Source organism: Bufo gargarizans, chromosome 6 (genome assembly GCF_014858855.1).
Source record: "Bufo gargarizans isolate SCDJY-AF-19 chromosome 6, ASM1485885v1, whole genome shotgun sequence".
In the NCBI taxonomy this organism is placed as follows: Eukaryota; Metazoa; Chordata; class Amphibia; order Anura; family Bufonidae; genus Bufo; species Bufo gargarizans.
This window is the reverse complement of record NC_058085.1, coordinates 285,486,260-285,501,491: the sequence shown is the minus strand read 5'-3', so window position 1 is coordinate 285,501,491 and position 15,232 is coordinate 285,486,260. Positions and strand designations below refer to the sequence as shown.

Below are 15,232 nucleotides of genomic sequence, written 5' to 3'. Positions count from 1 at the left end.
AATGACAGGGGGGTGATTACCCATATAGATTCCCTGATCACCCCCCTGTCATTGATCACCCCCCTGTAAGGCTCCATTCAGACGTCCGTATGATTTTTACGGATACATGGATCGGATCCGCAAAACACATACGGACGTCTGAATGGAGCCTTACAGGGGGGTGATCAGGGGTTAATAAGTGACGGGGAGGGGATGTAGTGTAGTGTAGTGTGGTGCTTGGTGCTACATATTACAGAGCTGCCTGTGTCCTCTGGTGGTCGATCCAAGCAAAAGGGACCACCAGAGGACCAGTTAGCTGGTATATCAGACGCTGTAAACAAAACAGTGTCTGATATACCGTTCAGGGGTTAAAAATCGCATCTACAGCCTGCCAGCGAATGATCGCCGCTGGCAGGCTGTAGATCCACTGGTTTACCTTCGGTTCCTGTGAACACGCACTCCTGTGTGCGCACGTTCACAGGAAATCTCGCCTCTCGCGAGATGACGCGCTAGGAGGAACAACAGGGCCGCTGCCAGGATGCAATCCTGCGTGCAGCGGTCCTGGGATGGTTAAATAGGCCTTGAGACATGACTTGGATATTAAATAAACCAGCACCTCATTTGGAGACATCTGTTTCAGGTTGATTGCCCCTCATCAGTGAAGAGCAGTGGTGGCATTAGAGGCAGAGCTTGTTAAGAGCTATATTGCATCCCTTTTTTCCTAGAATTCCAGAGGAGTAAGTATGGCCTAGAAGTCTCTTCACGCCGATTAAAACGCTCTCTCCCCAAGTAGAGATGGTACCCTCCAAATCCCCAAAAGTAGTTCCCTGCCTAATGGATGCAGGTGCTGTATGTAATGTGTTTCTGATAGAGGCGTTTCCTCGAGGACCCCTCTGTGACATTCACGTACTTAGGCACAAAAAAATGAAATTGCTTAGCAGTAGCTGTTACAGATTGTTCTTTTACCAGTTTCCATGTTTTAAGCCGGGAAATCAGTAGACTTAAAATTTTTCTACATGGCCAGATGATTATGCATTCTTAGAGAATTATACAGAAAAAAAATTGTAGCTCATTTTTTAACAAGCTGTACAAAGAGTATTACTCATTAATTTAATTATCTTAATTATGTAAGCTCTGAATAGTGGAAAATGTCCATGAAAATTAATGTTTTTTTGAACTGACTTGCTACAACTATTGGGATGGTTCAAAGAAGTCTTAGACTAAGGCCTCATGCACACGACAGTATTTTTTCACGGTCCGCAAAAACGGGGTCCGTGATCCGTGACCGTTTTTTCGTCTGTGGGTCTTCCTTGATTTTTGGAGGATCAACGGACATGAAGAAAAAGTTGTTTTGGTGTCCGCCTGGCCGTGCGGAGCCAAATGGATCCGTCCTGAATTACAATTCAAGTCAATGGGGACGGATCCGTTTGACGTTGATACAATATGGTGCAATTGCAAACGGATCCGTCCCCCATTGACTTTTAATGTAAAGTCAGGAGTCCCTTTTATACCATCGGATCGGAGTTTTCTCCAATCCGATGGTATATTTTAACTTGAAGCGTCCCCATCACCATGGAAACGCCTCTATGTTAGAATATACTGTCGGATAGGAGCTAGATCGTGAAACTCAGATCCGACAGTATATTCTAACACAGAGGCGTTCCCATGGTAATGGGGACGCTTCAGGTTAGAATATACTGAAAAACTGTGTACATGACTGCCCCCTGCAGACCCCCCCCCCCCCCCTGTTTTTAACTCATTGGTGGCCAGTGCAGGCCCCCCCCCCCATCCCCTGTAGTTAACTCATTGGTGGCCAGTGGGCCCCCCCCTCCCTCCGCTGTAGTTAACTCGTTGGTGGCCAGTGGGCCCTCTCCCCTCCCTTCCCCTCCTAATTAAACCCCCCCCCCCCCCATCATTGGTGGCAGTGGAGAGTACCGATCGGAGTCCCAGTTTAATCGCTGGGCCTCTGATCAGTAACCATGGCAACCGGGACGCTACTGCAGTCCCGGGTGCCATGGTTACTTAGCAATTTGTAGAAGCTTCATACTTACCTGCGAGCTGCGATGTCTGTGACCGGCCGGGAACTCCTACTGGTAAGTGACAGATCATTAGGCAATGCACCGCACAGACCTGTGCGGGGGGGCTGGCCACCAACGATCGGTACTCTCAACTGCCACCAATGATAGGGGGGGGAGATTTTAATTAGGAGGGGGAGGGAGAGGAGAGGGCCCACTGGCCACCAACGAGTTAACTACAGCGGAGGGAGGGGGGGCCCACTGGACACCAATGAGTTAACTACAGGGGAGGGAGGGGGGCCCACTGGACACCAATGAGTTAACTACAGGGGAGGGAGGGCGGCCCACTGGACACCAATGAGTTAACTACAGGGGGGGGGCTGGCCACCAACGAGTTAACTACAAGGGAGGGAGGGGGGGGCTGGCTACCAATGAGTTAACTACAGGGGAGGGAGGGGGGCCCACTGGCTACCAACGAGTTAACTACAGGGGAGGGAGGAGGGGGGGGGCCGCACTGGCCACCAATGTGTTAACTACAGGGGGGGAGGGGGGGCAGTCATGTACACTGTTCTTTTACTATATTCTAACCTGAAGCGTCCCCATCACCATGGGAACGCCTCTGTGTTAGAATATACTGTCGGATCTGAGTTTTCACGAAGTGAAAACTCACCTCTGAAAAAGCTTTTATGCAGACGGATCTTCGGATCCGTCTGTATGAAAGTAACCTACGGCCACGGATCACGGACACGGATGCAAATCTTGTGTGCATCCGTGTTCTTTCACTGACCCATTGACTTGAATGGGTCCGTGAACCGTTGTCCGTCAAAAAAATATGACAGGTCTCGGCTGCAAAACGGTGCATTTTCCGATTTTTCCACAGACCCATTGAAAGTCAATGGTTCCACGAAAAAAAAAAAACGGAAAACGGCACAACGGCCACGGATGCACACAACGGTCGTGTGCATGAGGCCTTAGTTCACAGTTGGTGGTTACACCATTTCCAACTACTGTGGTGTTATATAGCAGCAGTGAGATATTTAAAGGGGTTTTCTCACTTCAGCAAATGGCATTTATCTTGTAGAGGAAGTTAATAAAAGACACTTACTAATGTATTGTGCTTGTCCATATTGCCTCCTTTGCTGGCTAGACTCATTTTTCCATCACATTATACACTTCTCGTTTTCCATGGTTATGATCACCCTTCAATCCAGGGCTCATGCACACAAATGTTTTTTCTTTCCGTCTATATTCCGTTTTTATTTTTTTGCGGACTGTATGCAGAACCATTCATTTTAATGGGTCTGCAAAAAAAAAAAGGTAGATACTCCGTGTGCATTCCATTTGCGGATCCGCACTTCCGTTCTGCAAAAAAATAGCAATTGCGGACAAGAAAATGCATTTTCTATGAGAGTGCAGGCAATGTGCGGTCCGCAAAATGCAGAACACACATTGCCAGTGTCTGTGTTTTTTCGGCAAAACACATACGGACGTGTAAATGAACCCTTAAAGGGAACCTGTCACCTCTACTATGCTACCCTCACTGAGCATTTCTAAATGTTCATTGTGTTACCCTAAACATATAAATTACACTTTTAATTTCATTTGCAGACGAATTCAATAAGTATTATGCGTTTTTGTACTTCCCGCCTTTTATGCAAAGTACCTTAAGAGTCATATCTCACTTGTGCGACCAGAGAAGAGTCATATTTTCAAGCTCTGACTTATCTCAGGTTAATAAAAGCACACAGAGCTATGGGGACTGAGTATTGGTGAGGTGCTAGCGGCCATCTAGCAGCCCATGTCCTCAGCTCTATACCCAAAATCCAGGTTACAGGTTCCCTTTAAGCTTGATTTCTTGAGGAAAAAAAACATACTTACACCTGCATAGTTCTTATTCATGCTTTGTTTACATGCTGCAGCAAAGCTGTGGGGCGTGTAACAACAATAGCTGAGTCTCCCTCATGAATATTTCTGGGTGTGAATAATCTGACCTTCCCCGCCCCCTGCACTGCACAACCTAACCTTGCATACAAACAGTCACATGATCATCTCCTAGCTCACACAGGCAGGTCTGCACTACATACATCACGAACATGTAAACATCACGCACTGCACTACATACATCACAAACATGTACACATTACACACTGCAATACATACATCACACATATATATATACATCACACACCTACACATTGCAATACATACATTACACATATATATACATCACACACTGCAATACATACATTACACATACACATCACACGCTGCTCTACGCACATCACACATCACACGCTGAACTATATACATCGCAAGCATGTATGTAGTGAATGCAGACAGGCTATTATAGCTAAGTGATAAAGTACAGGGAAGATCCTCCATATTTGACTGGACTTTATCACTTGGCTATAATTGCCTGCTGTTAGACAAGTAATGGTTCCCTGCATAAATACCCACCTCTTAGGCCCCATACACACCAGCGCTAATATTTTGTTGGACCGCCTTTAGCTTTAATTACGGCACACATTCGCTGTGGCATTGTTTTGATAAGCTTCTGCAATGTCACAAGATTTATTTCCATCCATTGTTTCATTAATTGTTCACCAAGATCTTGCATTGATGATGGTAGAGTCTGACTGCTGCGCAAAGCCTTCTCTACCACATCCCAAAGATTATCAATGGGGTTAAGGTCTGGACTTTGTGGTGGCCAATCCATGTGTGACAATGATGTCTCATGCTCCCTGAACCACTCTTTCACAATTTGAGCCCGATGAATCCTGGCATTGTCATCTTGGAATATGCCCGTGCTATCAGGGAAGAAAAAAATCCATTGATGGAATAACCTGGTCATTCACTATGTTCAGGTAGTCGCTGACCTCATTCTTGGAGCACATACTGTTGCTGAACCTAGACCTGACCAACTGCTGCAACCCCAGATCATAGCACTGCCCCCACAGGCTTGTACATTAGGCACTAAGCATGATGGGTGCATCACTTCATCTGCCTCTCTTCTTACCCTGATGAGCCCATCACTCTGGAACAGGGTAAATCTGGACTCATCAGACCACATGACCTTCTTCCATTGCTCCAGAGTCCACTCTTTTTATGCTCCTTAGCAAATTGAAGCCTTTTTTAATGGTTTGCCTCACTGATTAGTGGTTTTCTTACAGCTTCACAGCTGTTCAGTCCCAATCCCTTGAGTTCCCTTCGCATTGTGCATGTGGAAATGCTCTTACTTTTTCTATTAAACATAGCCCTGAGTTCTACTGTTGTTTTTCTTCGATTTGATTTCACCAAACATTTAAGTGATCACCGATCATGATCCATCAGGATTTTTTTCCTGACACATTTCTTCCTCGAATACGATGGGTCCCCACTATCCTTCCAGTTTTTACTAATGCGTTGGACAGTTCTTAACCCAATTTTAGTAGTTTCATCAATCTTCTTAGATGTTTTCTCTGCTTGATGTATGCCAATGATTGGACCCTTCTCAAACAGACTAACATCTTTTCCACGACCACAAGATGTGTCTTTCGACATGGTTCTTTTAAGAAATGAGAAGCAACTCATTGCACCAGTTGGGGTTAAATAACTTCTTGCCAGCTGAAAGATAATCACCCATGCAGTAATTATCCAATAGGAGGCTCATAACTATTTGCTTAGTTAAATACAGTTGGCGATTTTTTTTTTTTTTTTTGGGACAGGCAGTGTATATAGATGGTGTGTGTATGTGTATATATATCTATATATACCCACCATCTATATATGTGAAAGTATGTGAACCCCTAGACTAATGACATCTCCAAATGCTAATTGGAGTGAGGTGTCAGCCAACTGGAGTCCAATCAATGAGATGAGATTGGAGGTGTTGGTTACAGCTGCCCTGCCCTATAAAACACACACACAAGTTCTGAGTTTGCTTTTCACAAGAATCATTACCTGATGTGAATGATGCCTCGCATAAAAGAGCTCTCAGAAGACCTACGATTAAGAATTATTGACTTGCATAAACCTGGAAAGGGTTATAAAAGTATCTCCAAAAGCCTTGCTGTTCATCAGTCCACGGTAAGACAAATTGTCTATAAATAGAGAAAGTACAGCACTGCTGCTACTCTCCCTAGGAGTGGCCGTCCTGTAAAGATGACTGCAAGAGCACAGTGCAGACTGCTCAATGAGGTGAAGAAGAATCCTAGAGTGTCAGCTAAAGACTTACAAAAGTCTCTGGCATACGCTAACATTCCTGTTAGCGAATCTACAATACGTAAAACACTAAACAAGAATGGATTTCATGGGAGGATACCACAGAGGAAGCCACTGCTGTCCAAAAAAACCCCATTGCTGCACGTTTACAGTTTGCACAAGAGCACCTGGATGTTCCACAGCAGTACTGGCAAAATATTCTGTGGACAGATGAAACCAAAGTTGAGTTTGGAATAAACACACAAAACTATGTGTGGAGAAAGAGGCACAGCACACCAACATCAAAACCTCATCCCAACTGTGAAGTATGGTGGTGGGGGCATCATGGTTTGGGGCTGCTTTGCTGCATCAGGGCCTGGACGGATTGCTATCATCGAAGGAAAAATGAATTCCCAAGTTTATCAAGACATTTTGCAGGAGAACTTAAGGCCATCTGTCCACCAGCTGAAGCTCAACAGAAGATGGGTGTTGCAACAGGACAACGACCCAAAGCATAGAAGTAAATCAACAACAGAATGGCTTAAACAGAAGAAAATACGCCTTCTGGAGTGGCCCAGTCAGAGTCCTGACCTCAACCCGATTGAGATGCTGTGGCATGACCTCAAGAAAGCGATTCACACCAGACATCACAAGAATATAGCTGAACTGAAACAGTTCTGTAAAGAGGAATGGTCAAGAGTTATTCCTGACCGTTCTGCACGTCTAATCTGCAACTACAGGAAACGTTTGGTTGAAGTTAATGCTGCCAAAGGAGGTTCAACCAGTTATTAAATCCAAGGGTTCACATACTTTTTCCACCTGCACTGTGAATGTTCACATGGTGTCCCGGCTGCTGAAAAACATCCCCACAGCATGATGCTGCCACCACGTTTCACTGTGGGGATGGTGTTCTTTGGGTGATGTGATGTGTTAGGTTTGCACCAGACATAGCGTTTTCTTTGATGTCCGAAAAGTAAAATTTTAGTCTTATCAGACCAGAGCCCCTTCCTCCATACATTTTGGGAGTCTCCCACATGCCTTTTTGCCAACTCTAAACGTGCCTTTTTGTTTTTTGCTGAAAGTATTGGCTTTCTTCTGGCCACTCTGCCATAAAGCCCAACTCTATGGAGCATACGGCTTATTGTTATACTATGTACAGATACTCCAGTCTCTGCTGTGGAACTCTGTAGCTCCTCCAGGGTTACCTTAGGTCTCTGTGCTGCCTCTCTGATGAATGCCCTCCTTGCCCGGTCTGTGAGTTCTGGTGGGCGGCCGTCTCTTGGCAGGTTTACTGTTGTGCCATGCTCTTTCCATTTGGTTAAGATTAGTGATGAGCGATGCTCGGCAGATCCTAGTGCTCGGCCAAATAATTTGGGTGCTCGAATACAATTGGATACAATGGAAGTCAATGGGAGAACCCCAGGCACCCCCTGCTCGGAAGTGAAGAGAGTTTCTGGTTCATTAAAAAAGGTTAGAAATTGATGGAAACCCCATCAAAATGGTTTGGCAACAGCATTAAGAGGATAGCTGGATGTGTCTTAGACTCCTATTATGTACAACATACAATAAACAACCACACAAAGGCGTATGCCAAAAGCCAGGTATGTGCAAGCCATCCATCCACAAGACAGACAACAGCCAGAATACCTTACAATGGCAGCCTTGTGCACTATGAGATATTCTAAACCAGCTCTCATCTGACTGAGAACCAGTAAACCTCAAAGTTATTTTGCATCTGTTGGATGGCTTGGGTGGACCTGCACACCTAGATCAATGGTATTAGGGCGACAAAAAGTTTTCCGATTGTCCTAACATAATATTTAACAACCTTTCTATACAGTTTTGTCGTGTAAAAACTAATTTGCATAAACATGGGCATATGGGAAAGACATGCAAATGAGCAGAATCTGCCTTGTTTTTCACCTGTCATAAGACTATGAAAACCAATAGACGGCGCTATTGAGTTATGAATAGTGGCCTCTATTGGTTTCACAGTCTTATGACAAGACAAATATTCATTGTCAGAAGACTATGAAACCAATAGAGGATGCTGTTCCTAACACAATAGCGCCCTCTATTGGTTTTATAGTCTTCTGACAAAAATATTAGACTGAGTCTATGCAAATTAGTTTTTACATTACAAAATTGTATAGAAAGGTTATTGAATATTATGTTAGGACAATCGGAAAACTTTTTGTCGCCCTTATGATATTGATCTAGGTGTGCAGGTCCACCCAAGCCATCCAACAGATAAAAAATAACTTTGAGGTTTACTGGTTCTCAGTCAGATGATAGCTGGTTTGGAATATCTCATAGTGCACAAGGCTGCCATCTGTCTCATGGATAGATTGAGTCTAAGACGCATCCAGCTATCCTCTTAATGCTATTTCCAAACCATTTTGATGGGGTTTCCATTCATTTCTAACCGTTTTTTTTTTTTTTTTATGAACCAGACACCCTCTTCTCTTGCGAGCAGGGGGTGCCGACTTCAATTACACTCGTGTGCTTAGCCGAGCACACGAATATAGCAATGTGTTCGGGCCGAACACCCGAATACTTTGGTGCTCGCTCATCACTAATTATGATAGATTTGATGCTGCTTGCTCTTTACTAATTATGATAGATTTGATGGTGCTTTTGGGGATCATAAAAAGATTTAGATTTTTTTTTTATAACCTAACCCTGACTTATACTTCTAAGCAATATTGTCCCTTACTTGTTTGGAGAGTTCCTTGGTCTTCATGGCAGTGTTTGCTTAGTGATGCCTCTTGCTTAGGTGTTGCAGCCTCTGGGGCCTTTCAAAAAAGATGTGTATATGTAATGACAGATCATGTGACACTTACTAACAAAGGGGGTGAATACATGCGCACATGCCAATTTTCTGTGTTTTATTTCTAAACAATAGTTTTCTTTATATAATTTTCTCATTTCACTTCAACAACTTAGACTATTGTGTTCTGAGCCATCACATAAAATTCAGATTAACAAAACATTGAACTTAATGCTGTAATGTAACAAAATACGAAAAAAGTCAAGGGGGGTGTTAGGCACTGTATATCTTTATATACCATCTATATAAATGCATATAGTGATATAGACCAGTAAATAAAAATCTATATTTAGATGATATATACAGTACAGACCAAAAGTTTGGACACACCTTCTCATTCAAAGAGTTTTCTTTATTTTCATGACTATGAAAATTGTAGATTCACACTGAAGGCATCAAAACTATGAATTAACACATGTGGAATTATATACATAACAAAAAAGTGTGAAACAACTGAAAATATGTCATATTCTAGGTTCTTCAAAGTAGCCACCTTTTGCTTTGATTACTGCTTTGCACACTCTTGGCATTCTCTTGATGAGCTTCAAGAGGTAGTCACCTGAAATGGTCTTCCAACAGTCTTGAAGGAGTTCCCAGAGATGCTTAGCACTTGTTGGCCCTTTTGCCTTCACTCTGCGGTCCAGCTCACCCCAAACCATCTCGATTAGGTACAGGTGCGGTGACTGTGGAGGCCAGGTCATCTGGCGCAGCACCCCATCACTCTCCTTCATGGTCAAATAGCCCTTACACAGCCTGGAGGTGTGTTTGGGGTCATTGTCCTGTTGAAAAATAAATGATGGTCCAACTAAACGCAAACCGGATGGAATAGCATACTGCTGCAAGATGCTGTGGTAGCCATGCTGGTCCAGTATGCCTTCAATTTTGAATAAATCCCCAACAGTGTCACCAGCAAAGCACGCCCACACCATCACACCTCCTCCTCCATGCTGCACGGTGGGAACCAGGCATGTAGTCCGTCTGTTCACCTTTTCTGCGTCGCACAAAGACACAGTGGTTGGAACCAAAGATCTCAAATTTGGACTCATCAGACCAAAGCACAGATTTCCACTGGTCTAATGTCCATTCCTTGTGTTCTTTAGCCCAAACAAGTCTCTTCTGCTTGTTGCCTGTCCTTAGCAGTGGTTTCCTAGCAGTTATTCTACCATGAAGGCCTGATTCACACAGTCTCCTCTTAACAGTTGTTCTAGAGATGTGTCTGCTGCTATAACTCTGTGTGGCATTGACCTGGTCTCTAATCTGAGCTGCTGTTAACCTGCGATTTCTGAGGCTGGTGACTCGGATGAACTTATCCTCCGCATCAGAGGTGACTCTTGGTCTTCCTTTCCTGGGGCGGTCCGTATGTGAGCCAGTTTCTTTGTAGAGCTTGATGGTTTTTGTGACTGCACATGGGGACACTTTCAAAGTTTTCCCAATTTTTCGGACTGACTGACCTTAATTTCTTAAAGTAATGATGGCCACTCGTTTTTCTTTACTTAGCTGCTTTTTTCTTGCCATAATACAAATTCTAACAGTCTACTCAGTAGGACTATCAGCTGTGTATCCACCTGACTTCTCCTCAACGCAACTGATGGTCCCAACCCCATTTATAAGGCAAGAAATCCCACGTATTAAACCTGACAGGGCACACCTGTGAAGTGAAAACCATTTCAGGTGACTACCTCTTGAAGCTCATCAAGAGAATGCCAAGAGTGTGCAAAGCGGTAATCAAAGCAAAAGGTGGCTACTTTGAAGAACCTAGAATATGACATATTTTCAGTTGTTTCACAATTGTTTGTTATGTATATAATTCCACATGTGTTAATTCATAGTTTTGATGCCTTCAGTGTGAATCTACAATTTTCATAGTCATGAAAATAAAGAAAACTCTTTGAATGAGAAGGTGTGTCCAAACTTTTGGTCTGTACTGTATATACACATACAATAGAGCTAAGAAATGGGGGGTCACTCTAGATAAAAGTGGTACAATACCGACTATAAATGAGTAATGGAAGCTCTGGTAGATGGGCCCGACACGTATGTGCGCTAAGACCTTCCATTACTCATTTATAGTCAATATTGTACCACTTTTATCTAGCGTGACCCCCATTTCTTAGCTCGTGTGTGTGTGTGTGTGTGTATATATATATATATATATATATATATATATATATATATATATATATATATATATATATATATATATATATATATATATATATATATATATATATATATTTATTGGTGTGCAGCCATTTTGTTTTTTCTAATTATGTTTGCTTCATGGATATGCACCTGTGATTCTGAAGGTTTTAGTCTAAATTTTCTTGCAATATATTGGGGGTGGCACCCCTTTTAGACTGGACATGCCCATCTACCTGGGACTTCTGAGCAGAGTACGTTTGTAGCTGGTTCCTACAGTGCCCTGAATATTGTAGGCTTAAGTAAATCCAAAGTGAGGCAGGATCTTTAGTGATAGGGACCATCTGCAGAAGCCACCTTGACGCCCGGTAGATAGGCCCGACGCGTATGTGCGCTAAGAGCTTCCATTACTCATTTATACTCATTTATAGTATGTATTGTACCACTTTTATCTAGAGTGACCCCCATTTCTTAGCTCTATTGTTTATATATATAATGGTTCTCAGTTTTTGTTCATCCTGGCTGCCAAAAAATATAATAGTGATTAAAAAAAACTTCTATGTACCAAAAATGGTATCTATGAAAACCATATCCTTTCATAATAAACAAACTCACTCTGTCCCAGGGTTGGAAAAAAAAAAGTTATTGCTTTCAGCTAGAAGTCACAGCACAGCGTATAGCGTCAGCAGAAGGCCAGGGAGCAGTTAGTACTGCCATCACAAGGAGCGCTGTATTCATCATCCTTAGCCCTACTGTACTAATGAGTGCTGGCTTATATTTGGACCATTTTCTACGCCTAAAACAGGTGTAGAAAATGATGAATGAGATGGGCCTACCTATAGGCGTATTTCTGGATATTAAATGACCCCTTAATTCGGAAATCTCAACTGACGGACGGCTGTCTTAATTTTTGATGAGGTCTGTGCATGCCCTTGAGCAGAAAGCTACCAGGCTAGCATATATTTTAACCCCTAGTCTAGTTTGGTACTTGACACAGCATTTATTTTTTCATTTTCATCTCCATTTTTCAAAAGCTAGAACTTTTTTTTTTTTTTTCTTTGTGTTTTTTGGAATATGGAAAAGAAAATGTAAAAAAAAAAAAAAAAAAAATCTATGTCCTTAAAGGGGTTCTCCCATGAAAAAATGTTTACATTCTGACTTCCGGTTCCGGCGCTGCCATGTGAGAATGTAATGAGAAGAGCTCCTCCGCGGTCCTGATCTTAAAAGCGACTTACACGTGAGCCTGCATAGCATTCTCTCCCCCGACACCAGGAACACAACATCGGGGGATCTCACTTGCTGCATATGGAGCGCTACTTGCTACGCAGCAGCCAGAAACAGCCTACCAACATGGCGGCGACTTCACCCCTTTTGCTCCAGGAGGACTGCTCTCAAGATATTGTACCTTTCAACAGGGACCCAGATGTACTGGATTACAAGCGATTGGCCATTGAAGTGGCCCTGCGCATATCCCCGGACATTAAAAAGAACCTGAAAATTACGATCCAGTCCTCTCTGAACGCATTACAGGAGGAAGTAGGTCAAACTAGCCACAAGGTGGGGGAACTTGAGCAAGAGGTACAGTCGCTTCGCGCCACCTCGGCCGAAGTAGCGACCCAGCAGCAGGTCATTGACCAAATGCGCAGCAAAATGAAGAACCTTGAAAACAGGTCCCTCTGCAACAACCTGCGGATGGTGGGACTGTCAGTGTATTCGGCCTCCAAAACTGCTAGACTTATGCGAGAAGGAGCTGCCAGAGGCTTTGGGTCTAAACTTTTTTTGTCAGGTGGAAAGAGCACACAGAGTGGGGCCAGATACTGTGACGAGGCACAATTCCCGCTCTGCCCCGATCCTCTCCTCTCTTCGCGAGAGACCTCGCCAAGTTATAATGCGCCTGTTGGACTTTAATGACAAAACAGCCATGATGCAAGCCTTCCGACGAAGGCATCGCCCGTTTTCTATCCGAGGTCACACAGTCATGTTGTTCGAAGATTTTTTTCGGCTGAGGTAGCGAAAAAGCGCAAAGCTTTCAGCTCCATTTGCACCAAGCTGTACCGTGAAAATATTCGGTTCCAGCTCCTGTACCCAGCTATTTTAAAGGTTTTTCATCAGGAAGAGGTCCTTACCTATGAGTCCTCCGCGGAAGCGGAGACAGCCTTGACCCCATCATCTCCAGGAACGCCTCTACTCCAGTATCCTCTTCGCCACGCTCCCACAGACATTTGCAAGGGAAGAAAATTGACCGCCAGCGCAGAGGTCGTTCAGAAAGACGATCGGCAGGGAGATCAAGAAGCATCAGACGACTGACCCCACATTCGCCGGGAAGATTTGGATAGGCGTTGACCGTCAAACCCCATAGAAGAATTACTGACTCTAACTCGCCCAAAGACCTACATGGCGAGACCTCCGCAGCCCAGGACTTTTATGTGCCCTAAGCTAGATTACGTTGGCAGTTGATAGGTTCTTTGTCTGTACAATCAGTGCGAAGTTATGGGGTTGTGGTATGCGAAAATGTTTCAGTGCTTGCAGATTAGAGCTATCTCTGACAGAAAAGAGAAGTCTCTAGCTTAACACCGGGAAGTGTATATTTACCATTCTGACTTCCACATATGGTGTAGCACCAGTTTCTAACTCAGTTACCACACGAGAGTTAGGCCTCCTGCACACGACCGTTTTTTTTCTTTTTTCCATTTACGGGCTGTTTTTTTGCGGTCCGTATATGGAACCATTCATTTCAATGGTTCCGAAAAAAAATGTAATGTACTCCATATGCATTCCTCCATCCAGTTTCTTTATTTCTGTTCCATTGAAATATAGAGCATGTTCTATTATTGCCTGCAAATCACGTTCCGTGGCTCCATTCAAGTCAATGGGTCCATGAAAAAAAAACAGAACGCATACGGAATGTCTTTTTTGCGGAACCATCTATTGAAAGTGTTATGCCCAGCCCAATTTTTTCTATGTAATTACTGTATACTGTATATGCCATACGGAAAAACCGAAACGGAAACACAACTGAAATGAAAACCGGAACAACGGATCCGGGAAAAACGAACCACAAAACACTGAAAAAGCCATACGGTCGTGTGCAGGAGGCCTTAATTTGTTGTTTATTGTTCTTCCCTTCCCTCTCTCCTTTTCCCTCCTTCCCATACTTTCTTGACCCTCTCAATTTGCTCCGTTAGACACTGCCAAACAAGAACAGTGATGCACATACTTTCCTAGAATGTAAAAGGGCTTCGATCCCTATCAAAGCATTCTAAAATTCTACATCACTTGAAGCGCCTATGCCCTGACATTGTCCTCCTCCAGGAGACTCATTTAGCAAAAGATGATTTTTTTCCGGATGCAGAAGTTCTGGTTTGGTATTGTCTATGGATCTCAGTCTATAGGTCGCAAAGCTGGAGTGATGATTCTGCTCCACAAAAACTTTCCAGGAGTAGTCCTTTCTGAGACATACGACGAGGAAGGCAGATGGCTTAGATTAACCCTAGAATTTGAAGGCGCCAAGTATAGCATACATAACGTATATGCACCTAATGGGGAAAATAAAACCTTCTTCATTAGTTTAGAAAATGGGTTACTTTCAGATGAAATCCGCAACAAGATTGTAGGGGGAGATTTCAATACAATTGTTTCAGTTCATGACGACCGTCTGTGAGCAGATAGGCCAGTAACTAATCCACGCCCCACCGATAGGGTCTTACAACCCTTTATATCTTCTGGTATTACAGACATATGGAGATCTCTCCATCCAGATGATAGAGAATACAAACATTTTTCTCATGTACACCAGACATGGTCTCGCATTGATTATCTGTTTCTTAGCACGAACATGGGAGGCAGAGTGACCAGTGCGGAGATCCATGATTTCGTGATTTCAGATCACTCGTCTATATCTATTTACTTGCAGAACGTACATCCTAGGGGAACTGACTTTATCTGGCGCTTTCCTTCCTTCTTGGCTAAGGATGATAACTTCCGGGATATCCTAAAAGGGTGGTTGGTTGGAATTTCAAGATGACAATCCCCCCACATGCATCGGATGTTTCTACTCATTGGGAAGCGGCAAAAGTGGTTTTAAGAGGTA

At 43.5% G+C, this 15,232-nt stretch overlaps 1 protein-coding gene across 1 annotated transcript in view; it reads right to left on the bottom strand.

Moving 5' to 3' along the window:
- SLCO4A1 (solute carrier organic anion transporter family member 4A1) overlaps positions 1-13,568 on the bottom strand; it is a 137,245-nt gene extending 123,677 nt beyond the window's left edge. Inside the window, exon 1 of the mRNA XM_044298292.1 lies at positions 13,269-13,568. The gene's annotated coding sequence lies outside the window, so the exon portion shown is untranslated. The remainder of the gene's footprint in view (positions 1-13,268) is intronic.
- Positions 13,569-15,232: the final 1,664 nt, after the last annotated feature.